Source organism: Pseudophryne corroboree, chromosome 10, assembly GCF_028390025.1.
Source record: "Pseudophryne corroboree isolate aPseCor3 chromosome 10, aPseCor3.hap2, whole genome shotgun sequence".
NCBI lineage: Eukaryota > Metazoa > Chordata > Amphibia > Anura > Myobatrachidae > Pseudophryne > Pseudophryne corroboree.
The window spans coordinates 205,395,300-205,422,336 of record NC_086453.1 but is presented as its reverse complement, the minus strand read 5'-3'; positions in this window follow the sequence as shown (position 1 = coordinate 205,422,336).

The following is a 27,037-nucleotide window of genomic DNA, read 5'->3' as shown; positions in this document are numbered from 1 at the left end:
CACTTTGCAGAGTAGAAGTTGGACCTCATAAGACACCTTCCCATCTCTGACAGTAGGACAGAAATGTTGGATTGACAATGTCCATGTAGCAGGGGTGCATTTTTATGACATGCAATAGATTTAGGTCTCTTCATAAACAAATACCTAGAAATTCTCAGGTGGTAATTTCTAAATGGGCACAACGTTGGCAACTGTACAAAAATACCAATGCACTATGGCCCTCATTCCGAGTTGTTCGCTCGCTAGCTGCTTTTAGCAGCATTGCACACGCTAAGCCGCCGCCCTCTGGGAGTGTATCTTAGCTTAGCAGAATTGCGAACGAAAGATTAGCAGAATTGCGAATAGAAATTTCTTAGCAGTTTCTGAGTAGCTCCAGACTTACTCCTACATTGCGATCAGTTCAGTCAGTTTCGTTCCTGGTTTGACGCCACAAACACACCCAGCGTTCGCCCAGACACTCCCCCGTTTCTTCAGACACTGCCGCTTTTTTCCCAGAAACGCCAGCGTTTTTTCGCACACTCCCAGAAAACGGCCAGTTTCCGCCCAGAAACACCCACTTCCTGTCAATCACACTACGATCACCAGAACGATGAAAAAGCTTCATTATGCCGTGAGTAAAATACCTAACTTTTGTGTAAAATAACTAAGCGCATGCGCTCTGCGAGCCTTGCGCATGCGCAGTAAGCGACTAATCGCAGTATAGCGAAAATCGGCAATGAGCGAACAACTCGGAATGACCCCCAATATTAGGGTTAACAAGGCTAAGGGGCCTATTTATTAACATTATTTTAGTATCACCTGAATGTATTAAAGGGCATTTGGAGCAGTTTTAATGAAAAACTGCTCCAAACCCTTTAATTCACTTTTTTTTTTTTACTTACAATGGGAAATGTGATGTGGCCAAATTTACTAAAATAAAAAAATGTGAAAAAATATTGAAGTGTGCCCTGTGATAATCTTGCCTGCTCAGGCTGGCGAGTTCACGCGGCTGCACTGCAATAAGCACCCTTTTGCCCAGCTTTCTCTGCTGGCAACAGTCTCCCTGCATCGTGGGACTGAGGGGAGAGAAGCAGACCTACTTCTGTGAGTTTCAAGGCTCTGCTTCTTAGGCTACTGGACACCATTAGCTCCAGAGGGTCTGATCGCTAGGTACGCCTAGATGCTCGTTCCCAGAGCCCGCCATCACCCCCCTTGCAGAGCCAGAAGTCAGAAGACAGGTGAGTAGAAGAAGATCAGAAGACTTCAGTGACGGCTTTGAGTGACCCCCGCCAGTATAAAGATTTGAAAAAAAGCGGGGCTGAAGCGCGCCATTAAGGTGGCATGGCTTAGCCCTCACAGCTCTAATCAGCGCCATTTTCACTTCACAGAGCTGCAGAGACGCTGGTCTTGACCTCCTACACTGCTGTACAAGTAACAGGGTGCAAAACGGGGGGGGGGCTCATTTATTACTATAAAAGCGCTAACAGGTCTGAGGCATTACTTTAATCGTTTCAGTACCAGGATAGGCGCTGGGTTGTGAGCTGGCAAAACTCCCTCTGTGTTTCTCTAACTGGCTTTGCTGTGGGTCTGTCCCCTATAGCCCAGTGTGGGTGTCGGTACGCGCGTGTCGACATGTCTGAGGCTGAGTGCTCTTCCCAGGACGAGGCTGGAGTGGGGACAGAAAAGACTGTGGGAGTGACCGTGTCGGCAACGCCGACGGCTGATTGGGTAAATATGTTGAGTGTTTTGAATGCAAATGTGGCTCGGTTGAATAAGAGATTAAATAAATCTGAGTCTCAGAACCAGACATGGAGAAAATCCATGGAGGATGCATTGTCGCAGGTTCAGACCCCCTTGGGGTCACAGAAGCGTTCATTTACCCAGATAGCGGATACAGATACCGACACGGACGACTATAGTGATACCAGATTAAATCCTAAACTGGCTAAGAGCATTCAGTACATGATTGTGGCGATAAAAGATGTATTACATATCACGGAAGACCCTGCTGTTCCTGATACTAGGGTCTGCATGTTTAAGGGAAAGAAACCTGAGGTGACATTTCCTCCCTCTCATGAACTGAACGCTCTTTTTTAAAAAGCTCGGGAAAATTCTGACAAGAAGTTACAGGTTCCCAAGAGGATTCCGGTGGCATATCCGTTCCCCTCTGGGGACAGGGAAAAGTGGGAGTATAACCCCACGGTGGACAAAGCTCTAGCGCGTCTGTCCAAAAAGGTGGCGCTTCCGTCTCCTGACACGGCAGCCCTAAAGGATCCTGCGGATCGTAAGCAGCAAAATACACTAAAATCCATTTTTGTCACTACAGGTACGCTGCTCAGGCATGCCGTTGCATCTGCATGGGTGAGTAGCGCTATTGAAAAGTGGGCAGATAACTTGATATAGATTCCCTGGACAGGGATACCGTGCTTTTGACACTGGGTCATATCACAGACGCTGCAGCCTATCTAAAGGAAGCTGCGAGGGATATTGGTCTTTTGGGATCAAGGGCCAATGCCATGGCAGTTTCGGCCAGAAGAGCATTGTGGATTCATCAATGGAATGCTGATGCTGACTCTAAGAAGACTATGGAGTCTCTGCCGTTTAACGGTAGTGTCTTGTTTGGTGACGGCCTCACTGACCTGGTATCTACGGCTACCGCGGATAAGTCATCGTTCCTACCTTATGTTCCTGCACAATAAAAGAAAACGCCCCACTATCAGATGCAGTCCTTTCGGCCCAATATATACAAAACAGGACAAGGGTCTTCCTTCCTTGCTACGAGAGGAAGAGGAAGGGGAAAAAGGTCACAGCCTGTGGCAAGTTCCCAAGAGCAGAAGTCCTCCCCGGCTTCTACCAAATCCACCGCGTCACGCTGGGGCTCCTCTGCGGGAGTCCGCACCTGTGGGGGCACGTCTTCAACTCTTCAGTCAGGTCTGGGTTCACTTGTCCCTGGATCCTTGGGTATTAGAGATAGTAGCCCAAGGGTACAAATTGGAGTTTCAAGACGTGCCTCCTCACCGATTTTTCAAATCGGCCTTGCCAGCTTCTCTTCCAGAAAGGGAGGTAGTATGCGCTGCAATACTAAAGCGGTGTCAAAATCAAGTCATTGTCACGGTACCCCTGTCACAACAGGGGGAAGGCTTTTATTTGAGCCTGTTTGTGGTCCCGAAGCCGGATGGCTCAGTCAGACCGATTCTGAACCTAAAATCCCTCAATTTCTATCTAAAAAAATTCAAATTCAAGATGGAATCTCTCCGAGCAGTGATCTCCAGTCTGGAGGAGGGGGATTTTATGGTGTCGGTCGAAATAAAGGATGCCTACTTACACATCCCCATATATCCTCCACATCAGGCTTATCTGAGGTTTGCTGTTCAGGATTGTCATTACCAATTTCAGACGTTGCTGTTTGGTCTGTCCACGGCTCCGAGGATTTTCACCAAGGTTATGGCGGAAATGATGGTTCTCCTGCGCAAGCAGGGAATCACAATTATCCCGTACTTGGACGATCTCCTGATAAAGGCGAGACCCAAGGAGCAACTACTGAAAAACGTTACGCTCTCCCTGACAATTCTGCAACAACATGGTTGGCTCCTAAACTTGGCAAAATCACAGTTGGTTCCGACAACACGGCTGTCATTCTTGGGTATGATTCTGGATACAGAATTGCAGACAGTTTTTCTTCCAGTGGAAAAGGCTTTGGAAATACAGAACATGGTAAAACAGATTCTGAAACCGGCAAGAGTGTCGATTCTTCAATGCACTTGGTTGCTGGGGAAGATGGTAGCGGCCTACGAGGCCATTCAGTTTGGCAGGTTCCATGCCAGAGTGTTTCAGTGGGACCTGTTGGACAAGTGGTCCGGGTCTCACCTGTACATGCACCGGAAAATAATCCTATCTTCCAGGACCAGAATCTCTCTCCTGTGGTGGCTGCACAGTTCTCACCTCCTAGAGGGACGCAGGTTCGGGATTCAGGATTGGATCCTGGTGACCACAGATGCAAGTCTCCGAGGCTGGGGAGCAGTCACACAGGGAAACAATTTCCAGGGAAAATGGTCAAGCCAGGAAGCTTGTCTGCGCATAAACATTCTGGAATTAAGGGCCATTCACAATGGCCTTCGGCAAGCAGAACATCTTCTTCGTGGTCTACCCGTCTTGATTCAGTCAGACAACATAACAGCAGTGGCGTACATAAACTGCCAGGGCGGAACAAAGAGCAGAGCTGCGATGGCAGAGGCCACAAAAGTTCTGTGCTGGGCGGAGAAACATGCAAGCATGTCAGCGGTCTTCATTCCAGGAGTGGACAACTGGGAAGCAGACTACCTCAGCAGACACGATCTCCATCCAGGAGAGTGGGGTCTTCATCAAGAGGTCTTTGCAGAAGTGACAAGTCGTTGGGGAATTCCTCACATAGACATGATGGCGTCTCGCCTCAACAAGAAACTTCAGAGATATTGTTCCAGGTCGAGGGACCCTCAAGCAATAGCGGTGGACGCCCTGGTGACACCGTGGGTGTTTCAGTCGGTCTATGTGTTCCCTCCACTTCCACTCATTCCAAAGGTGATAAAGATCATAAGAAGAACAAGGGTTCAGGCGATACTCATTGTTCCAGACTGGCCAAGGAGGGCCTGGTATCCCGATCTTCAAGAATTACTCATAGAAGATCCCTGGCCTCTTCCTCTACGAGAGGACCTGTTACAGCAAGGACCGCGCGTGTACCAAAACTTACCGCGGCTGCGTTTGACGGCATGGCGGTTGAACGCCAAATCCTATCCTGAAAGGGTATTCCCAGGGAAGTAATGCCCAAACTACTTCAGGCTAGAAAAGCAGTAACGGCGAAGCATTTCCACCGTATTTGGAGCAAATATGTGTCTTGGTGTGAATCCAAGAAGGCTCCTACGGAAGAATTTCAGCTGGGGCGTTTGCTCCATTTTTTGCAAGCAGGTGTGGATGCGGGCCTAAATTTAGGCTCAATTAAAGTACAAATTTCGGCCTTATCAGTTTTCTTTCAGAAAGAATTGGCCTCCCTTCCAGAGTTTCGGACCTTGGTGAAAGGCGTGCTGCACATCCAACCTCCCTTTGTGCCCCCAGTGGCACCATGGGATCTTAATGTGGTGTTGCAGTTGCTGCAATCTCATTGGTTTGAACCTTTGCGTAAGGTTGAGTTGAAATTCCTTACTTGGAAAGTAGTCATGTTGCTGGCCTTGGCATCCGCAAGGCGGGTATCTGAATTGGCGGCTTTGTCTCACAAAAGCCCCTATTTAATCTACCATGCTGATAGAGCGGAGTTGAGAACTCTTCAGCAATTTCTGCCAAAAGTGGTTTCATCGTTTCCCGTAAACCAGCCTATTGTGGTGCCAGTGGCTACTGACGCCTTGGCGGAATCGAAGTCTCTCGATGTGGTCAGAGCTTTGAAAATCTATGTCGCCAGAATGGCTCACATTAGGAAAACAGATGCTCTGTTTGTCCTGTGGGCTCCAAACAAGATTGGGGCTCCTGCTTCCATGCAGACTATTGCACGCTGGATCTGTAATACGATTCAGCAAGCTCATTCTACGGCGGGATTGCCGTTACCGAAATCAGTGAATGCCCATTCTGCCAGAAAGGTGGGCTCATCCAGGGCGGCTGCCCGAGGGGTCTCGGCATTACAGCTTTGCCGAGCTGCTACTTGGTCGGGATCAAACACCTTTGTGAAGTTTTACAAGTTTGATACCCTGGCTGAGGAGGACCTCTTGTTTGGTCAATCGATGCTGCAGAGTCATCCGCATTCTCCCGCGCGTTCTAGAGCTTTGGTATAAACCCCATGGTTCTTGAAGCATCCTCAGCATCCTCTAGGATGTATGAGAAAATAGGATTTTAATACCTACTGGTAAATCCTTTTCTCTTAGTCCGTAGATGATGCTGGGCGCCCGTCCCAGTGCGGGCTGTTTCTGCAGTTATTGGTTATGGTTACACACATGTTGTGTTGGGTTCAGTCAGTCTGTGGCTGATGTTAGTCATGCCGTTGCATGCGTTGTTGTTGAATGCCATGTTGTACGGCGTGTTTGAGGTGTGACCTGGTATGTATCTCACCTTAGTTTTAAAAATTAAATAAATCCTTTTCCTCGAAATGTCCGTCTCCCTGGGCACAGTTCCTATAACTGGAGTCTGGACGAGGGGCATAGAGGGAGGAGCCAGTTCACACCCCTTTTAAAGTCTTAAAGTGCCCATGTCTCCTGCGGATCCCGTCTATACCCCATGGTTCTTGAAGTATCCCCAGCATCCTCTACGGACTAAGAGAAAAGGATTTACCGGTAGGTATTAAAATCCTATTATCACTGTAAGCCCTACTCTATCACTCAGAATTATGAACCTCGTAACTGCGATCAAATCAGAATTAAATTCAATGTATGCTAACTAGTTTAAACTTAGCTCCCCTGCCAACTGACTGCTGTCTTTTAAAGGTGAGACAGACAGGGTAAAATAAATGAGCTTACACAGTGGTGCGTGAGAAGATGTTATCACAAAAAGGTTAATTAAAAAATGAACCAATATATTAAAAACATTAATCCACTGCACTCGCTGTTTCCAGGATTGGGGTGTGAAGTGGCATGTGACCACATTGTATAAATAATAATCACATGGCTCAGCACTCGCCATAATAAACTCAGTCACCATAACAGTGGAGCTTTAGTTCATGAATTGATCAATGCATTAAAGCTTGCAGCCCGACGTGAAGGGTTCCGATTTCACGGCAACTTGTCTAGAGACCTGAACCCCAATATCCACTTCATATTGTGAAGATAGAATTAAACCTATATGTGAACACATCTCACTTATATTAGGTGAGTCCTAAGAGGAATATTACTGAAACAACAAATAAAATACATATCATGTGTAATCTCATCTCCTTCTCTTTCTTGTTCCTGAAAGGTTCTTTAACACCAGGAAGGAGGAAATCTTTTAAAGAATATACTGTATATAGACCATATCTGTAAAGACTGCGCTTATTTTGGACCACTCGTTTTTTGTTACAGACGTTAACACTTTAGCTACAGAAGAACAGAAGTGTTTGATTTTAACAACCAGAGCCTGATTAATGCTGGGTACTCACTAGAGCAGTGGTTCTCAAACTCGGTCCTCAGGACCCCACACAGTGCATGTTTTGCAGGTAACCCAGCAGGTGCACAGGTGTATTAATTACTCACTGACACATTTTAAAAGGTCCACAGGTGGAGCTAATTATTTAACTTGTGATTCTGTGAGGAGACCTGCAAAACATGTACTGTGTGGGGTCCTGAGGACCGAGTTTGAGAACCTGTGCACTAGAGCAGTGGTTCCCAAACTCGGTCCTCAGGACCCCACACGGTTCACGTTTTCCATGTCACCCAGCAGCTGCACTGTGTATCACCAACTGTCACAGTTTAAAAATCTACAGGTGACCTACAAAACATGAGGACTGAGTTTGAGAACCTTTGCACTAGAGTGATCTCGGCCCGATATATGTAATTTCCAGCCAAATCACAACGACATATCAACCTTATCGTTCAGTGTTTATGCCCAGTCTGCGGGCTCCCGGGGTTGTATGCGATAGCTTCTTGTCAGCCGTGCTTCATGGCCAACCGGACGATATCACATACGGCACTGTGCACTGTAGTGAAGGACATAATGAGGGATCGTTCCATCCAGTGTTCTGATGTTTACCGCGGATACGATATGTCAGCCCGACGACTGGCATATCGTTCAGGTACACAACATTCTAACGTGTACCTGACCTAACACGTCTTGGGGCCTGGGTGAGATACTAGTTGGGCCCCTGCTCCCCACTAAATTGCAACACATGTCGACAAACAGTGTCGACATGGTCTTTAGGTCGACTTTGTGCTTGTCTGCAGTCAAAATGTTGACAGTACATTTTAGTGCTAGAACCTAGGTTTCCTAATAAATGACCAGCTAAGTAGAACAGTAGCCTATAAAGCTGGAGACAGACAACCACTAACCTGCTGCTTCACAGCAGCAAGCAATGGGGTATGATATGTGAGCAGACACCAAACAGTCTTGGATGTTAACTCTAACAGTGCCTCAGATTACGTCACACGTGGAACTTAATACCAAGCTCTTTTGTGGCATCAATAATAAACTTTCATTACTACTCCCTTCAAGAAGTATAGCAATGTTGGAAGAAAAGGACCCTATTCATGGATTTAATATTTTAGGTTTTTACTGTTAAGTCTCAGCGTTAACATCCAGAGTGTTGTCTGTCATGTGCTGGCAGTTATAGTGTCATAAATCTAAGTTTAAAGCTCCATCATTTTAAATGTACTGAAGCTGACATATAGCCTAGTTGTACTGTGAAGTCTTATAGACCTATCAACTGTAAGAAAATGTGTTATTCCAGTAGGAATTAGGTAGTATGATATACTGTACAGCAACATTAACGTAACTAAAATACTCTTAAAGGTATAGCTATTTTGAGTGGATAACTTTTTGCACAAGAAATGTGTTTACTGTATTAATGTTGGAGCTACCGTTGTTTTAGTTGTTGTGTTTCACTAAACTGGCCAAACTTTTCCCCAAATGGTCGTGTTTTTTTATGATTGAATTAGGTCAGAGACATATATTTAAAATTTATCCACAAAGATTTTATAAAAAAAACAAACTTTTTATTTTTACCATTTGTAAAATATAGCCCCCGTCCCCCCCAAACATTGGAACATCAAGACCATCAAGACCATCATCACCAGACAATCAGAATATTGCGACTTTCACTTCTGAGTAGCCACCAGGTACATACTGGGGGGCAGAGGGGGTGTTCATTTACATTTCCCGGGCATCTGACTCTCTGTGTAGCTGGCGGATTGATCAGGAGAGTGCAGGGATGCAGAGGGGCCGGGAGGTCCCTCTATGATTGACGGCTGATAGAAGATCTTCCGGCAACTGCCCACTCTGCATTTCTGATGGGTTGCATTTTTTATGACCAGGTGAGATAAGGCACAGACTGGTGTCGTCGCAAATGATGCGTCCATATCAGGCAAGTGGTTAATAGTTTACCATTGTTAACTAGTCTGTCAACAACATGTAGAGTTGGTAATACAATTTCATAAAGTAAATACCTAGCTGCCTTAAATCAATAAAACCTAGCAAAACATTTTAACTTTAGTTTCCTTTTGAAGAGTGATAACATTGGGGGTCATTCCGAGTTGATCGCTAGCTGCCGTTGTTCACAGCGCAGCGATCAGGCTAAAAAGCGGTACTTCTGCGCATGCGTATGGGCCGCAGTGCGCACGCGCGACGTACTTTCACAAAAAACGATGCAGTTTCACACAAGGCCGAGCAACGCTTTTCTGTCGCGCTGCTTATCGGTGAGTGATTGACAGGAATGGGGCGTTTCTGGGAAATAACTGACCGTTTTCCAGGAGTGTGCTGAAAAATGCAGGCGTGTCAGCTACAAACGCAGGCGTGCCTGGGGAAACGGGGGAGTGGCTGGACGAACGCAGGGCGTGTTTGTGACGTCAAAACAGGAACTAAATAGACTGAAGTGATCGCAAGGTAGGAGTAGGTCTGCAGCTACTCTGAAACTGCTTGAAAATATTTTGAAGCAGTTCAGCGATCCTTTCGTTCGCACTTCTGCTAAGCTAAGATACACTCCGAGAGGGCGGCGGCTTAGCATTTGCACTGCTGCTAAAAGCAGCTAGCGAGCGATCAACTCAGAATGAGGGCCATTGCCCTATATTTAAAACATGAAAAAAAAAACGATTGCGTCCCTTTTCAAGATAAGTGACGTTGATTGACATTGAAAAGGGTTTTGTTGTGTTGTGGTGAAGGGATGTAGTCAAATGGGGGTTTACTGCACCACCCCCTCCCCCGGAGTATACTTGTGACCGGCACCATCTTCATGTGATATCTTCAGGAAGATGGCGCTGCACATTGAAAGCAAAGACTTTGCTCTATAGTGGCCAGTGGCAGCGTCATCTTTCCAAATATCACTGGGAAGATGGCACTGGCCGGAGAGGAGGGACCCACTTCTTGATCAAGTAAGGTAGGAAGCGGGTGTCCTCCTCCGTGCCACCATGACCCTCCCTCTGGTAAAATGGTGCCCCTCCAAAGTAATTCATTTTTAAAATAATTGAATATAACCGGGCGTCATCACGCTTACGTTTATAAGCCTTTACCGGGGCCCCGCATGGCTCTCTACGCTTCTGGGTAGGGGTTAGGGTAAGGCTGCAGGAGGCGAGGGTTAGGATTAGGCTGTGGGGTGGGACGGTTAGGGCTAGGCTGCGGCAGGAGTGGATTCGGGATGGGGTTAAGGTTAGCCTTAGAATATTTACCAAAAATGTACAGAATTTTCACTGTCAGGATCCAGCTGCTGGCACTCTGATCATCGGATTCTGACCGTCGGGATGCTGTACCCAACCCATCCTGAATTAAAAACACAGATAAAACATCTCTCACAAACAAGAATTATTAAATATGGCAATATAAAGATCTCATCTAGTTGTGTTACTTTTTTTGAATGTGATATTTTAATATATATAATAAACAGAAAGAAAAGCTGTTGCATGAGCAATTGTTAGCACTGCAGAAGTAGATGGCCCGTTTTGTGTGACATGTACACTTTTATGGAACAGAATATATTTTATGTAAGGTTTGTTAACTACACATGATGTACATATTGTGTTGACTGTCTATGATGTGCACAGAGAATATTTTGGTGAAATGCAAAAGGGGAATCCCCCAACCCCTGTGAAGATCCTGCACTTAAACCTGGAAATTAGGAAAACATGCTATGCGTGATCTCTTACCCTCAGACATTGGGTGTCATCACATGTATAACACGTGCCAACAGCTGGAAAGACAATAGGGACACCTGGGGCGGGGTGTAAATCCGCCCGAGTTCGGCGGCCGTGCGGAATACCGGCCGAACTCGAACGTTTTTTTAAAGGTGCAATCACTTACAAGGCAAAACCATGCCTTTTAAGTCTTAAGTGATTGCCTAACCTCAGGCGGCATAACATCCGGCCCCTGGTATTGGACAGGTTGCTCTATATACTGTAGCTGTGACCAGAAGAATCTATGCAGGCAGTGTCTGATAGCTCTGTAATGTGTTTGGTTTATTGGTCATTTTATAATAATAACTACACTAACCCAACATGACCCAAACACAGGACATCATAATGATACAATTATTTTTAGAGATGAGCGGGTTCAGATTTACTCAGTTCTTTACACCAGAATTATCGCCATTTCTTATTTTCTTGATCTTTCTTATTGGCTAACCAAAACACGTGACGTCCGATAGCCAATAAGGAGATTCGGGTAAATCTGAGTAAAACCGAACCTGCTCATCTCTAATTATTTTACACTCTGTACTGAAATACTGTATGACACTAAACCACACATGCACAGTCAGGCATGCACAGAATGCCTATATCTCTCAACTGCAGAAACACTGGGCTTGCGTACATCTCTGAGGGGGAGATTCTGCCAGTCGCCATTGCCAGTCAGCTATTCTAGGCATCCCTCTTCTGATGAATTTTGGGAAATGTAGCTTATAGGCTACACTGACTAATGCCAGCTAAAGATGGCATTAGCAATCAGGGCAAAGCTCTGCAGCTTAGCAAATTTGTCAGTATAGCAGCCCCTATAGAAACCTATGGGTGCTACTGTACATACATCCAGGTGGCATTTAATATTTTGGGGACATGCCCCTGAAACTCCACCAATCACGATATAATATATTATATAATATATTTTAAATATTCATTCTGAAGAAATACAATTGTATAGCATACAGGATAGGAATAATTTTCTATCATACAGAATTGATCGATATTAAAACCCCAGGACATTGTCAAGGACATATATTTGATGGATGGACAGCTATAAGTGTGAGATATATTACATACTCCTATAGTATCTTGGGTATCCCCTATGTTGTAGATGTAGACATAGGTGAGGTGAAAAAAGCAAACAGAGGCTCACCACATCATTTAGTGGCTCATTGCTTGGCTATATTTTTCTGGAGACACAGAGTCCTGCTGCCTAGTATTCCAGCCTTTAGAAAAGCTTCCAATTCAGGAGGGCACACGAAGCAGCGCCCTCAGCCAAACACAGACCAAGCTTTGGCTGTGAGAGAAATTTTCCAGCCACAGTGGAGCCAGCAACATTTACATTCTTCTATCTGAAGTAAATCCCTAATCCCCTACAAGATTTACAGCCTGGCTACACTATCTCTCTCTCTCTCTCTCTCCTCTCTCGCTCTCTCTTTCTCCTTCTCGCTAGCTCATTTCTTCTGTTTATCTCATTATTACTGAATCGTTCTATCATCTCTCACCTATGTCTGCAAACTGTCCATCATTTGCCAATTTTGGCTTGAATGTGCCAAGTCAGGGTCACTTAATGGTAATTAAAATATTAAGTACCTTATGATACACTAGGGCCCAGCAATTTATTATACTGCAGTGCTTTACATGAACTGTGGTTGCTGATGAAACCAAAATACAAACTGCAATAACCTGCATTCTAACTACCCGCTTCAATTAAAAGTGACTGTGTCCCACGTGGAGAGTAGTCCAAGAAGATGAATATATTTATGTCACTGCTTGTGTACTGTATATGTACCCACAAACTGTATGCTTGTATTTACTCTGAATATTTGTTAAGAAACATATTTCCTTGTAATTTAATATTGTATATATTAGTGATGAGCGGGCTCGGTTCCTCGGAATCCAAACCCCCCCGAACTTCACCCATTTTACACGGTTCCGAGGCAGACTCGGATCCTCCCGCCTTGCTCGGTTAACCCGAGCGCGCCCGAACGTTATCATCCCGCTGTCGGATTCTCGCGAGATTCGAATTCTATATAAGGAGCCGCGCGTATCCGCCATTTTCACTCGTGCATTGGAGATGATAGGGAGAGGACGTGTGCAGCGTTCTCTCAGTTTCTGTGTTCAGTGTGCTGCAAATATCTGTGCTCAGTGTGCTGAAAATATCTACGTTCTTTGCCTGAAAAAAGCTCCATATCTGTGCTGCATTGTAGTATAGGAGGACAGTGCAGAATTTTGCTGACCAGTGACGACCAGTATTATATAGCAGTACGGTACAGTAGTCCACTGCTCTACCTACCTCTGTGTCGTCAAGTATACTATCCTTCCATACCTGTGGTGCATTTTAGTTGTGCACAGTATATATAGTAGGAGGACAGTGCAGAATTTTGCTGACCACCAGTATATAATATATAGCAGCACAGTACAGTAGGCCAGTGCTCTACCTACCTCTGTGTCGTCAAGTATACTATCCATCCATACCTGTGGTGCATTTTAGTTGTGCGCAGTATTATATAGTAGGAGGACAGTGCAGAATTTTGCTGACCACCAGTATATAATATATAGCAGTACGGTACAGTAGGCCACTGCTCTACCTACCTCTGTGTCGTCAAGTATACTATCCATCCATACCTGTGGTGCATTTTAGTTGTGCGCAGTATTATATAGTAGGAGGACAGTGCAGAATTTTGCTGACCACCAGTATATAATATATAGCAGTACGGTACAGTAGGCCACTGCTCTACCTACCTCTGTGTCATCAAGTATACTATCCATCCATACCTGTGGTGCATTTTATTTGTGCGCAGTATTATATAGTAGGAGGACAGTGCAGAATTTTGCTGACCACCAGTATATAATATATAGCAGTACGGTACAGTAGGCCACTGCTCTACCTAACTATGTGTCGTCAAGTATACTATCCATCCATACCTGTGGTGCATTTTAGTTGTGCGCAGTATATATAGTAGGAGGACAGTGCAGAATTTTGCTGACCACCAGTATATAATATATAGCAGTACAGTACAGTAGGCCACTGCTCTACCTACCTCTGTGTCGTCAAGTATACTATCCATCCATACCTGTGGTGCATTTTAGTTGTGTGCAGTATTATATAGTAGGAGGACAGTGCAGAATTTTGCTGACCACCAGTATATAATATATAGCAGTACGGTACAGTAGGCCACTGCTCTACCTACCTCTGTGTCATCAAGTATACTATCCATCCATACCTGTGGTGCATTTTATTTGTGCGCAGTATATATAGTAGGAGGACAGTGCAGAATTTTGCTGACCACCAGTATATAATATATAGCAGTACGGTACAGTAGGCCACTGCTCTACCTACCTCTGTGTCGTCAAGTATACTATCCATCCATACCTGTGGTGCATTTTAGTTGTGCGCAGTATTATATAGTAGGGGGACAGTGCAGAATTTTGCTGACCACCAGTATATAATATATAGCAGTACGATACAGTAGGCCACTGCTCTACCTACCTCTGTGTCGTCAAGTATACTATCCATCCATACCTGTGGTGCATTTTAGTTGTGCGCAGTATTATATAGTAGGAGGACAGTGCAGAATTTTGCTGACCACCAGTATATAATATATAGCAGTACAGTACAGTAGGCCACTGCTCTACCTACCTCTGTGTCATCAAGTAAACTATCCATCCATACCTGTGGTGCATTTTAGTTGTGCGCAGTATTATATAGTAGGAGGACAGTGCAGAATTTTGCTGACCACCAGTATATAATATATAGCAGTACGGTACAGTAGGCCACTGCTCTACCTACCTCTGTGTCATCAAGTAAACTATCCATCCATACCTGTGGTGCATTTTAGTTGTGCGCAGTATTATATAGTAGGAGGACAGTGCAGAATTTTGCTGACCACCAGTATATAATATATAGCATTACGGTACAGTAGTCCAGTGCTCTACCTACCTCTGTGTCATCAAGTATACTATCCATCCATACCTGTTGTTCATTTTAGTTGTGCGCAGTATTATTTTGTAGGAGGACAGTGCAGAATTTTGCTGACCACCAGTATATAATATAAAGCAGTACGGTACAGTAGTCCACTGCTCTACCTACCTCTGTGTCGTCAAGTATACTATCCATCCATACCTGTGGTGCGTTTTAGTTGTGCGCAGTATTATATAGTAGGAGGACAGTGCAGAATTTTTCTGACCACCAGTATATAATATATAGCAGTACGGTACAATAGGCCACTGCTCTACCTACCTCTGTGTCGTCAAGTATACTATCCATCCATACCTGTGGTGCATTTTAGTTGTGCGCAGTATTATATAGTAGGAGGAAAGTGTAGAATTTTGCTGACCACCAGTATATAATATATATAGCAGTACGGTACAGTAGGCCACTGCTCTACCTACCTCTGTCGTCAAGTATACTATCCATCCATACCTGTGGTGCATTTTAGTTGTGCGCAGTATTATATAGTAGGAGGACAGTGCAGAATTTTTCTGACCACCAGTATATAATATATAGCAGTACGGTACAATAGGCCACTGCTCTACCTACCTCTGTGTCGTCAAGTATACTATCCATCCATACCTGTGGTGCATTTTAGTAGTGCGCAGTATTATATAGTAGGGGGACAGTGCAGAATTTTGCTGACCACCAGTATATAATATATAGCAGTACGGTACAGTAGGCCACTGCTCTACCTACCTCTGTGTCATCAAGTATAGTATCCATCCATACCTGTGGTGCATTTTAGTTGTGCGCAGTATTATATAGTAGGAGGACAGTGCAGAATTTTGCTGACCACCAGTATATAATATATAGCATTACGGTACAGTAGTCCAGTGCTCTACCTACCTCTGTGTCATCAAGTATACTATCCATCCATACCTGTTGTTCATTTTAGTTGTGCGCAGTATTATATTGTAGGAGGACAGTGCAGAATTTTGCTGACCACCAGTATATAATATATAGCAGTACGGTACAGTAGTCCACTGCTCTACCTACCTCTGTGTCGTCAAGTATACTATCCATCCATACCTGTGGTGCGTTTTAGTTGTGCGCAGTATTACAGTATATAGTAGGAGGACAGTGCAGAATTTTTCTGACCACCAGTATATAATATATAGCAGTACGGTACAATAGGCCACTGTTCTACCTACCTCTGTGTCGTCAAGTATACTATCCATCCATACCTGTGGTGCATTTTAGTTGTGCGCAGTATTATATAGTAGGAGGACAGTGTAGAATTTGGTGACCACCAGTATATAATATATAGCAGTATTATATAGTAGGAGGACAGTGTAGAATTTTGCTGACCACCAGTATATAATATATATAGCAGTACGGTACAGTAGGCCACTGTTCTACCTACCTCTGTGTCGTCAAGTATACTATCCATCCATACCTGTGGTGCATTTTAGTTGTGCGCAGTATTATATAGTAGGAGGACAGTGTAGAATTTTGCTGACCACCTGTGGTGCATTTTAGTTGTGCACAGTCAGGGGCATCAGAACGTTTTTAGGTTGGGGGGGCAAGATATAATCTTATTTCGACGCTCCTAAATTGCTGAATCGCTGAATGGAGAGGGGGGGGGGGGCGCCAATTCTCTTTCTGGCACAGGGCACCAAAAAGTCTAGTTATGGCTCTACGCTACTGGGCATGCGTCTTGCACAAAGGGATAATGTACAATGGGGTTCATTCCAACCTGATCGCATGCTGCCATTTTTCGCAGCACAGTTATCAGGTCTGTACTGCGCATGCGTATGCAATGCGCAGGCGCATCATACGACTGCAAAGCGGGTCAGCGCCCAGCGATGGATTCTATGACGAATCCGTTCGCACGACCATTCGCAAGGAGATTGACAGGATGAAGGCGTTCCTGGGTGTCAACAGACCGTTTTCCGGGAGTGGTCGGAGAAACGCAGGCGTGTCCAGGCATTTGCAGGGCGGGTGTCTGACGTCAGTAGTTCGATGATCAGCCGCTGTGCGAAAACGCACAGCAGTGATCAGGTCTGAATCAGGCCCACAGTCCTTTTTTTTGGGGGGGTGGGGACCTCATGTACAAATTTAGCCACGCTCATCAGCATGACATGGATGGCGTGACTAGTATGCCTACATCTATGGCCTGCACACCATAGACTTCAATGGTGCAATCGCTAGCTGAATGTCTGATTGTTTGATGTCAATCTAGTTTCCCACCATGTGCCCCACGTAGCAGGGAAACACTTGAATTGGCTACCGGACACCTTAGATGGGGGCTAATAATCTCAAACTGCCAGATGAGGTAGGGTCATTTAGAGCTAGTGTCACCACCTGCTTCTGCTGGTATGACTGGTGGGAAAACGAGCGGCACTGAACAACTAAGTTGCCACACTTTTTTCCTTTCCTGCAGGTGCCATCACAGCATATACATAAACATATATTTTACACTACATTTTTTTAAAAGAACCTTGGCACTCATTACCCTACACGTAGCCAAGCTCATCGTTGCCATGATGCGTGGTGCGACTAGGGTGCCCACGTCTATGGCGCATGTATGCGTACGCACGCACATGCCATTGACTACTATGGTGTCATCGCTGACTGCACTTAATCACAGTGCAGTACATATGCGCACTGCCGCGATGCATATGCCGTGCGTATGCATTGCGGCAACAATGAGCGTGGCTACATCTGTATATCCTTATGGGATAGTAATGATATCCCAGCGACCAGGCTGCCGGCTGTCAATATACTGATAGCGGCATCCCGACTGCCAGAATACCAGCAGCGGGGTGAGCGCAAAGAGTCCCCTTGCGGGCTTGCTGTTCTCGCCATGCGCCAGGTTTTATTCACACTCTATGGGTGTCGAGGACACCCACGAGTGGGAATAGCCTTGGCGAGTGCTGTCGCCATTCCTGGCTGTCGAAATCCTGAACACCGGGATCCCGACAGCCGGGATATTAACTAGATGAAATGAAATACTTATTTTGATTGTAGTGAGGGAGGTAATGAGGGAGTTAATATATTAATTCAATTAACGGATTAGGGAGGGCTAATGGTTAACCCCCTCATTACCTCCCTCACTACAATCAAAATAAGTATTTCATCTTCTTTAACTCCAATTAAAGCAACAGCTCTTGATCTTAACCCTTTCACCCCCATAATGACCACCCCTCCCCCCCATAATAATAATAATAACCCCCATACATTTATTAACCTTATATTTATGAATTTTTACTATAAGTCCTTTACACACCATTTTAACACAACTGTTACCTTGGGACAGAATGGGGAAAAATATCTTCTTTCTGTGGTGCTCCTGCTGCAGCCAATATGAGCACCGCGGGAAATCAGTGCCACTGCCTTGTGTGAAGTCCTCAGACCTGGGGGCGGAGCCACCGCGGAAGGGGAGGCGTAAAAGGATGCACTGTGAAAAGATCCAGGGACTTCCAGGGATGGAGGCGCTGTTGTGGCCAGAGGAGGAGCTTGGGACCTGTCACGTTGGTGAGGCTGCCGCTGGCCACCGGCCGGGACCACCATGGGCTAAGCAATGCATTATGGACTCCTACGGGAGGCTACATTAAGGGCCTGCCCGAGCTTAATTTTTTGGGTAAGCGAATAAAGATTTTGGTGCCCCTTGATGGCATAAACTTTTTAAAGAGGCAGCACGCGCTAAAGGCAAAAAGGGTCGTGGCCACACACTAGTAACTCCAAGAGTACAGGGAGGTAGTGGGTTACTGGGGGAGATAGCAGGTGACAGGGAGGCAATGTAGCTAGAAGCCAGCTGTAGGATCGGAAGTGGAAGAAGTCCCAGTGGGATAGGGCCCTGGGAATTTCCTCCCAGGCCCGTCACTGTTAAAGTGTCCGGCACTGTTAAAGTGGTAACCGGTGGCAGAAGCATGCAGTAGGTGTCAAACTAGGCTGCGCTGGTAGCCTCTGCTCCCTATATAAGATCTCATTTAAATTTATCTAATTAACTCCATGTAACACATCGCACACAGTAATATCATACCCCACAGAGGGAGTGCAGGTGAGAAGCACACAGGGGGAGAGCTAGGGAGACAGCAGGTCAGAGGCACACAGAGGAGAGAGAGCAGGGGAGAGGCAGACAGGGGGAGAGATAGGGAGATAGCAAGTGAGAGGCAGACAGGGGGAGAGATATAGGGAGAAAGCAGGAGAGGCACACAGGGGTAGAGATAGGCAGAGAGCAGGAAAGGCACACAGGGTGAGTGATAGGGAGAGAACAGGAAGGGTACACATGGTGAGTGATAGGAAGAGAGCAGGAGAGGCACTCAGGGGGAGAGGTAGGAATAGAGCAGGAGAGGCAGACAGGATGAGTGATAGAGAGAGAGCAGGATAGGCACACAGTGGGAGAGAGCAGGAGAGGCACACAGGGTGAGTGATAGGGAGAGAGTTGGAGAGGCACACAGGGGCAGAGGTAGGGAGAGAGCAGGAGAGGTACACAGGGTGAGTGACAGGGAGAGAGCAGGAGAGGCGCACAGGGTGAGTGATAGGGAGAGAGCAGGAGAGGCACACAGGATGAGTGATAGGGAGAGAGCAAGAGAGGCACACAGTGGGAGAGAGCAGGAGAGGCACACAGGGTGAGTGATAGGGAGAGAGCAGGAGAGGCACACGGTGAGTGATAGGGAGAGAGCAGGAGAGGCACACAGGGTGAGTGATAGGGAGAGAGCAGGAGAGGCACACAAGGTGAGTGATAGGGAGAGAGCTGGAGAGGCACACAGGGTGAGTGATAGGGAGAGAGCTAGAGAGGCACACAGGGTGAGTGATAGGGAGAGAGCAGGATAGGCACACTGTGGGAGAGAGCAGGAGAGGCACACTGTGGGAGAGAGCAGGAGAGGCACACAGGGTGAGTGACAGGGAGAGAGCAGGATAGGCACACAGGGTGAGTGACAGGGAGAGAGCAGGAGAGGCACACAGGGGCAGAGGTAGGGAGAGAGCAGGAGAGGTACACAGGGTGAGTGACAGGGAGAGAGCAGGAGAGGCACACAGGGTGAGTGATAGGGAGAGAGCAGGAGAGGCACACAGGATGAGTGATAGGGACAGAGCAGGATAGGCACACAGGGTGAGTGACAGGGAGAGAGCAGGAGAGGCACACAGGGTGAGTGACAGGGAGAGAGCAGGAGAGGCACACAGGGCGAGTGACAGGGAGAGAGCAGGAGAGGCACACAGGGTGAGTGATAGGGAGAGAGCTGGAGAGGCACACAGGGTGAGTGATAGGGAGAGAGCAGGAGAGGCACACAGGGCGAGTGACAGGGAGAGAGCAGGAGAGGCACACAGGGCGAGTGACAGGGAGAGAGCAGGAGAGGCACACAGTGGGAGAGAGCAGGAGAGGCACACAGGGTGAGTGATAGGGAGAGAGCATGAGAGGCACACATGGTGAGTGATAGGGAGAGAGCAGGAGAGGCACACAGGGTGAGTGATAGGGAGAGAGCTGGAGAGGCACACAGGGTGAGTGATAGGGAGAGAGCAGGAGAGGCACACAGGGTGAGTGATAGGGAGAAAGCAGGAGAGGCACACAGAGTGAATGATAGGGAGAGAGCTGGAGAGGCACACAGGGTGAGTGATAGGGAGAGAGCTGGAGAGGCACACAGGGTGAGTGATAGGGAGAGAGCAGGATAGGCACACTGTGGGAGAGAGCAGGAGAGGCATACAGGGTGAGTGATAGGGAGAGAGTAGGAGAGGCACACAGGGGCAGAGGTAGGGACAGAGCAGGAGAGGCACACAGGGTGAGTGACAGGGAGAGAGCAGGAGAGGCACATGTGGAGAGCAGGAGAGGCACTCAGGGGGAGAGATAGGCAGAGAGCAGGAAAGGCACACAGGGTGAGTGATAGGGAGAGAACAGGAGGGGTACACATGGTGAGTGATAGGAACAGAGCAGGAGAGGCACTCAGGGGGAGAGGTAGGAATAGAGCAGGAGAGGCAGACAGGATGAGTGATAGAGAGAGAGCAGGACAGGCACACAGTGGGAGAGGGCAGGAAAGGCACACAGGGTGAATGATAGGGAGAGAGTAGGAGAGGCACACAGGGGCAGAGGTAGGGAGAGAGCAGGAGAGGTACACAGGGTGAGTGACAGGGAGAGAGCAGGAGAGGCACACAGGGTGAGTGATAGGGAGAGAGCTGGAGAGGCACACAGGGTGAGTGATAGGGAGAGAGCTGGAGAGGCACACAGGGTGAGTGATAGGGAGAGAGCAGGAGAGGCACATAGTGTGAGTGATAGGGAGAGAGCTGGAAAGGCACACAGGGTGAGTAATAGGGAGAGAGCAGGATAGGCACACTGTGGGAGAGAGCAGGAGAGGCACACAGGGTGAGTGATAGGGAGAGAGCAGGAGAGGCACATGGGGAGAGCAGGAGAGGTACAGCAGGAGAGGTACACAGGGTGAGTGATAGGGTGAGAGGCACATGGAGAGAGCAGGAGAGGCACACAGGGTGAGTGACAGGGAGAGCGCAGGAGAGGCACACATGGTGAGTGACAGGGAGAGAGCAGGAGAGGCACACAGGGTGAGTGACGGAGAGAGCAGGAGAGGCACACAGGGTGAGTGACAGGGAGAGAGCAGGAGAGGCACACAGGGTGAGTGACAGGGAGAGAGCAGGAGAGGCACACAGGGTGAGTGACAGGGAGAGAGCAGGAGAGGCACACAGGGCGAGTGACAGGGAGAGAGCAAGAGAGGCACACAGGGCGAGTGACAGGAAGAGAGAAGGAGAGGCACATGGGGAGAGTAGGAGAGGCACACAGGGTGAGTGATAGGGAGAGAGGAGAGGCACATGGGGAGAGCAGGAGAGACACACAGGGTGAGTGATAGGGAGAGGCACACTGGGGGAGAGAGGCATATAGGGGGAGTTGGAGACAAGAGGTGTCGGACTCATGCTGCAGCAGCCTGCCCTGGTTAAAATTAGACAGGCTGATGTGTGGAGCCCATAGATTCATTAATAAGATTCTCATTACCAACACAAAACCGATTAATAATTAAAAACAGCTTAATGATCCTAAACAAAACCCCTGGCTCAGCAGCACCAGCATACCTAAATAGCTGTCCCTCGTGTTAGGAATGGATGGCGCCAGCGGGTGGGCACGCGGTCAGGGAGGCCCGACTACTCAAACATTGCTCCTCCACTCTGCAGTAGCATCCTGCCCCAGCAGTTTCTGCATATTGTAATGAGCGGCGTGACGACATTACGCCCTGTCGTTCATTACATATGCACTGCACAAGAATGAGCCGCGGCCGCAGCAGCACTGATAAGTGAGTGCTAGGCTGCTGACCCGGCTCTGTTGAGGCTAGAGCGCCCTCTGTGTCCGCCGCCTTACTCGCCTCGTTTGCGTTATTATAGGGCTGGCCCTGGCTACATTTACTGCACGGAGCGGAGGTGCGGTCTTTCTCCTGACCGCACATTGCTCCTCCGCTCCTCCTGTACATAATGTACAGGAGGAGGCACGGAGGAGCAATGTGCGGTCAGTAGAAAGACCGCACCTCCGCTCCGTGCAGTGAATGTAGGCGCCTGCAGGAGCATTGTTCACACCTGATCGGCGCCTCTCTGTGTTTGGGGGGGCGAGCTGCCCCCTTGCCCCCCAAGTTCCGACGCCCCTGTGCGCAGTATATATAGTAGGAGGACAGTACCGAATTTTGCTGACCACCAGTATATAATATATAGCAGTACGGTACAGTAGGCCACTGCTCTACCTACCTCTGTGACGTCAAGTATACTATCCATCCATACCTGTGGTGCATTTTAGTTGTGCGCAGTATTATATAGCAGGAGGACAGTGCAGAATTTTGCTGACCACCAGTATATAATATATAGCAGTATGGTACAGTAGTCCACTGCTCTACCTACCTCTGTGTCGTCAAGTATACTATCCATCCATACCTGTGATTCATTTTAGTTGTGCGCAGTATTACATTGTAGGAGGACAGTGCAGAATTTTGCTAACCACCAGTATATAATATATAGAAGTACGGTACAGTAGGCCACTGCTCTACCTACCTCTGTGTCGTCAAGTATACTATCCATCCATACATGTGGTGCATTTTAGTTGTGCGCAGTATTATATAGTAGGAGGACAGTGCAGAATTTTACTGACCACCAGTATATAATATATAGCAGTACGGTACAGTAGTCCAATGCTCTACCTACCTCTGTGTCGTCAAGTATACTATCCATCCATACCTGTGGTGCATTTTATTTGTGCGCTGTATTATATAGTAGGAGGACAGTGCAGAATTTTGCTGACCACCAGTATATAATATATAGCAGTATGGTACAGTAGGCCACTGCTCTACCTACCTCTGTGTCGTCAAGTATACTATCCATCCATACCTGTGGTGCATTTTAGTTGTGCACAGTTTTATATAGTAGGAGGACAGTGCAGAATTTTGCTGACCACCAGTATATAATATATAGCAGTACGGTACAGTAGGCCACTGCTCTACCTACCTCTGTGTTGTCAAGTATACTATCCATCCATACCTGTGGTGCATTTTAGTTGTGCGCAGTATATATAGTAGGAGGACAGTGCCGAATTTTGCTGACCACCAGTATATAATATATAGCAGTACGGTACAGTAGGCCACTGCTCTACCTACCTCTGTGTCGTCAAGTATACTATCCATCCATATCTGAGGTGCATTTTAGTTGTGCGCAGTATTATATTGTAGGAGGACAGTGCAGAATTTTGCTGACCACCAGTATATAATATATAGCAGTACGGTACAGTAGGCCACTGCTCTACCTACCTCTGTGTCGTCAAGTATACTATCCATCCATACCTGTGGTGCATTTTAGTTGTGCGCAGTATATATAGTAGGAGGACAGTGCAGAATTTTGCTGACCACCAGTATATAATATATAGCAGTACGGTACAGTAGGCCACTGCTCTACCTACCTCTGTGTCGTCAAGTTTACTATCCATCCATACCTGTGGTGCATTTTAGTTGTGTGCAGTAATATATAGTAGGAGGACAGTGCAGAATTTTGTTGACCACCAGTATATAATATATAGCAGTACGGTACAGTAGTCCACTGCTCTACCTACCTCTGTGTCGTCAAGTATACTATCCATCCATTCCTGTGGTTCATTTTAGTTTGTGTGCAGTATTATATAGTAGGAGGACAGTGCAGAATTTTGCTGACCCCCAGTATATAATATATAGCAGTACGGTACAGTAGGCCACTGCTCTACCTACCTCTGTGTCGTCAAGTGTACTATCCATCCATACCTGTGGTGCATTTTAGTTGTGCGCAGTATTATATAGTAGGAGGACAGTGCAGAAGTTTGCTGACCACCAGTATATAATATATAGCAGTACGGTACAATAGGCCACTGCTCTACCTACCTCTGTGTCGTCAAGTATACTATCCATCCATACATGTGGTGCATTTTAGTTGTGCGCAGTATTATATAGTAGGAGGACAGTGCAGAATTTTGCTGACCACCAGTATATAATATATAGCAGTACGGTACAGTAGTCCACTGCTCTACCTAACTCTGTATCGTCAAGTATACTATCCATCCATACCTGTGGTGCATTTTAGTTGTGCGCAGTATTATAAAGTAGGAGGACAGTGCAAAATTTTGCTGACCACCAGTATATAATATATAGCAGTACGGTACAGTAGGACACTGCTCTACCTACCTCTGTGTCATCAAGTATACTATCCATCCATACCTGTGGTGCATTTTAGTTGTGCACAGTATATATAGTAGGAGGACAGTGCAGAATTTTGCTGACCACCAGTATATAATATATAGCAGTACGGTACAGTAGGCCACTGCTCTACCTAACTCTGTCGTCAAGTATACTATCCATCCATACCTGTGGTGCATTTTAGTTGTGCACAGTATTATATAGCAGGAGGACAGTGCAGAATTTTGCTGACCACCAGTATATAATATATAGCAGTACGGTACAGTAGTCAACTGCTCTACCTACCTCTGTGTCATCAAGTATACTATCCATCCATACCTGTGATTCATTTTAGTTGTGCGCAGTATTATATTGTAGGAGGACAGTGCAGAATTTTGCTGACCACCAGTATATAATATATAGCAGTACGGTACAGTAGGCCACTGCTCTACCTACCTCTGTGTCGTCAAGTATACTATCCATCCATACCTGTGGTGCATTTTAGTTGTGTGCAGTATATATAGTAGGAGGACTGTGCAGAATTTTGCTGACCACCAGTATATAATATATAGCAGTACGGTACAGTAGGCCACTGCTCTACCTACCTCTGTGTCGTCAAGTATACTATCCATCCATACCTGTGGTGCATTTTAGTTGTGCGCAGTATTATATAGTAGGAGGACAGTGCAGAATTTTGCTGACCACCAGTATATAATATATAGCAGTACGGTACAGTAGGCCACTTCTCTACCTACCTCTGTGTCGTCAAGTATACTATCCATCCATACCTGTGGTGTATTTTAGTTGTGCGCAGTATTATATAGTAGGAGGACAGTGCAGAAGTTTGCTGACCACCAGTATATAATATATAGCAGTACGGTACAATAGGCCACTGCTCTACCTACCTCTGTGTCGTCAAGTATACTATCCATCCATACCTGTGGTGCATTTTAGTTGTGCGTAGTATTATATAGTAGGAGGACAGTGCAGAATTTTGCTGACCACCAGTATATAATATATAGCAGTACGGTACAGTAGTCCACTGCTCTACCTAACTCTGTATCGTCAAGTATACTATTCATCCATACCTGTGGTGCATTTTAGTTGTGCGCAGTCTTATATAGTAGGAGGACAGTGCAGAATTTGGCTGACAACCAGTATATAATATATAGCAGTATGGTACAGTAGGCCACTGCTCTACCTACCTCTGTGTCGTCAAGTATACTATCCATCCATACCTGTGGTGCATTTTAGTTGTGCACAGTATATATAGTAGTAGGACAGTGCAGAATTTTGCTGACCACCAGTATATAATATATAGCAGTACGGTACAGTAGGCCATTGCTATTGATATATTACTGGCATATAATTCCACACATTAAAAAATGGAGAACAAAAATGTGGAGTGTAAAATATGGAAAGATCAAGATTCACTTCCACCTTGTGCTGAAGCTGCTGCCACTAGTCATGGCCGAGACGATGAAATGCCATCAATGTCGCCTGCCAAGGCCGATGCCCAATGTCATAGTAGAGAGCATGTAAAATCCAAAAAACAAAAGTTCAGTAAAATGACCCAAAAATCAAAATTAAAAGCGTCTGATGAGAAGCGTAAACTTGCCAATATGCCATTTACGATACGGAGTGGCAAGGAACGGCTGAGGCCCCTGCCTATGTTCATGGCTAGTGGTTCAGATTCACATGAGGATGGAAGCATTCATCCTCTCGCTAGAAAAATGAAAAGACTTAAGCTGGCAAAAGCACAGCAAAGAACTGTGCGTTCTTCTAAATCACAAATCCCCAAGGAGAGTCCAATTGTGCCTGACCTTCCCAACACTGGACGGGAAGAGGTGGCGCCTTCCACCATTTGCACGCCCCCTACAACTGCTGGAAGGAGCACCCGCAGTCCAGTTCCTGATAGTCAAATTGAAGATGTCACTGGTGAAGTACACCAGGAAGAGGATATGGGTGTTGCTAACGCTGAGGAGGAAATTGACAAGGAGGATTCTGATGGTGAGGTGGTTTGTTTAAGTCAGGCACCCGGGGAGACACCTGTTGTCCGTGGGACGAATATGGCCATTGACATGCCTGGTCAAATTACAAAAAAAATCACCTCTTCGGTGTGGAATTATTTTAACAGAAATGCGGACAACATTTGTCAAGCCGTGTGTTGCCTTTGTCAAGCTGTAATAAGTAGGGGTAAGGACGTTAACCACCTAGGAACATCCTCCCTTATACGTCACCTGGAGCACATTCATCAGAAGTCATTGACAAGTTCAAAAACTTTGGGTGACAGCGGAAGCAGTCCACTGACAACTAAATCCCTTCCTCTTGTAACCAAGCTCCTGCAAACCACACCACCAACTCCCTCAGTGTCAATTTCCTCCTTAGACAGGAAAGCCAATAGTCCTGCAGGTCATGGCACTGTCAAGTCTGACGATTCCTCTCCTGCCTGGGATTCCTCCGATGCATCCTTGAGTGTAACGCCTACTGCTGCTGGCGCTGCTGTTGTTGCTGCTGGGAGTCGATCGTCATCCCAGAGGGGAAGTCGGAAGACCACTTGTACTACTTCCAGTAAGCAATTGACTGTCCAAAGTCCTTTGCGAGGAAGATGAAATATCACAGCAGTCATCCTGCTGCAAAGC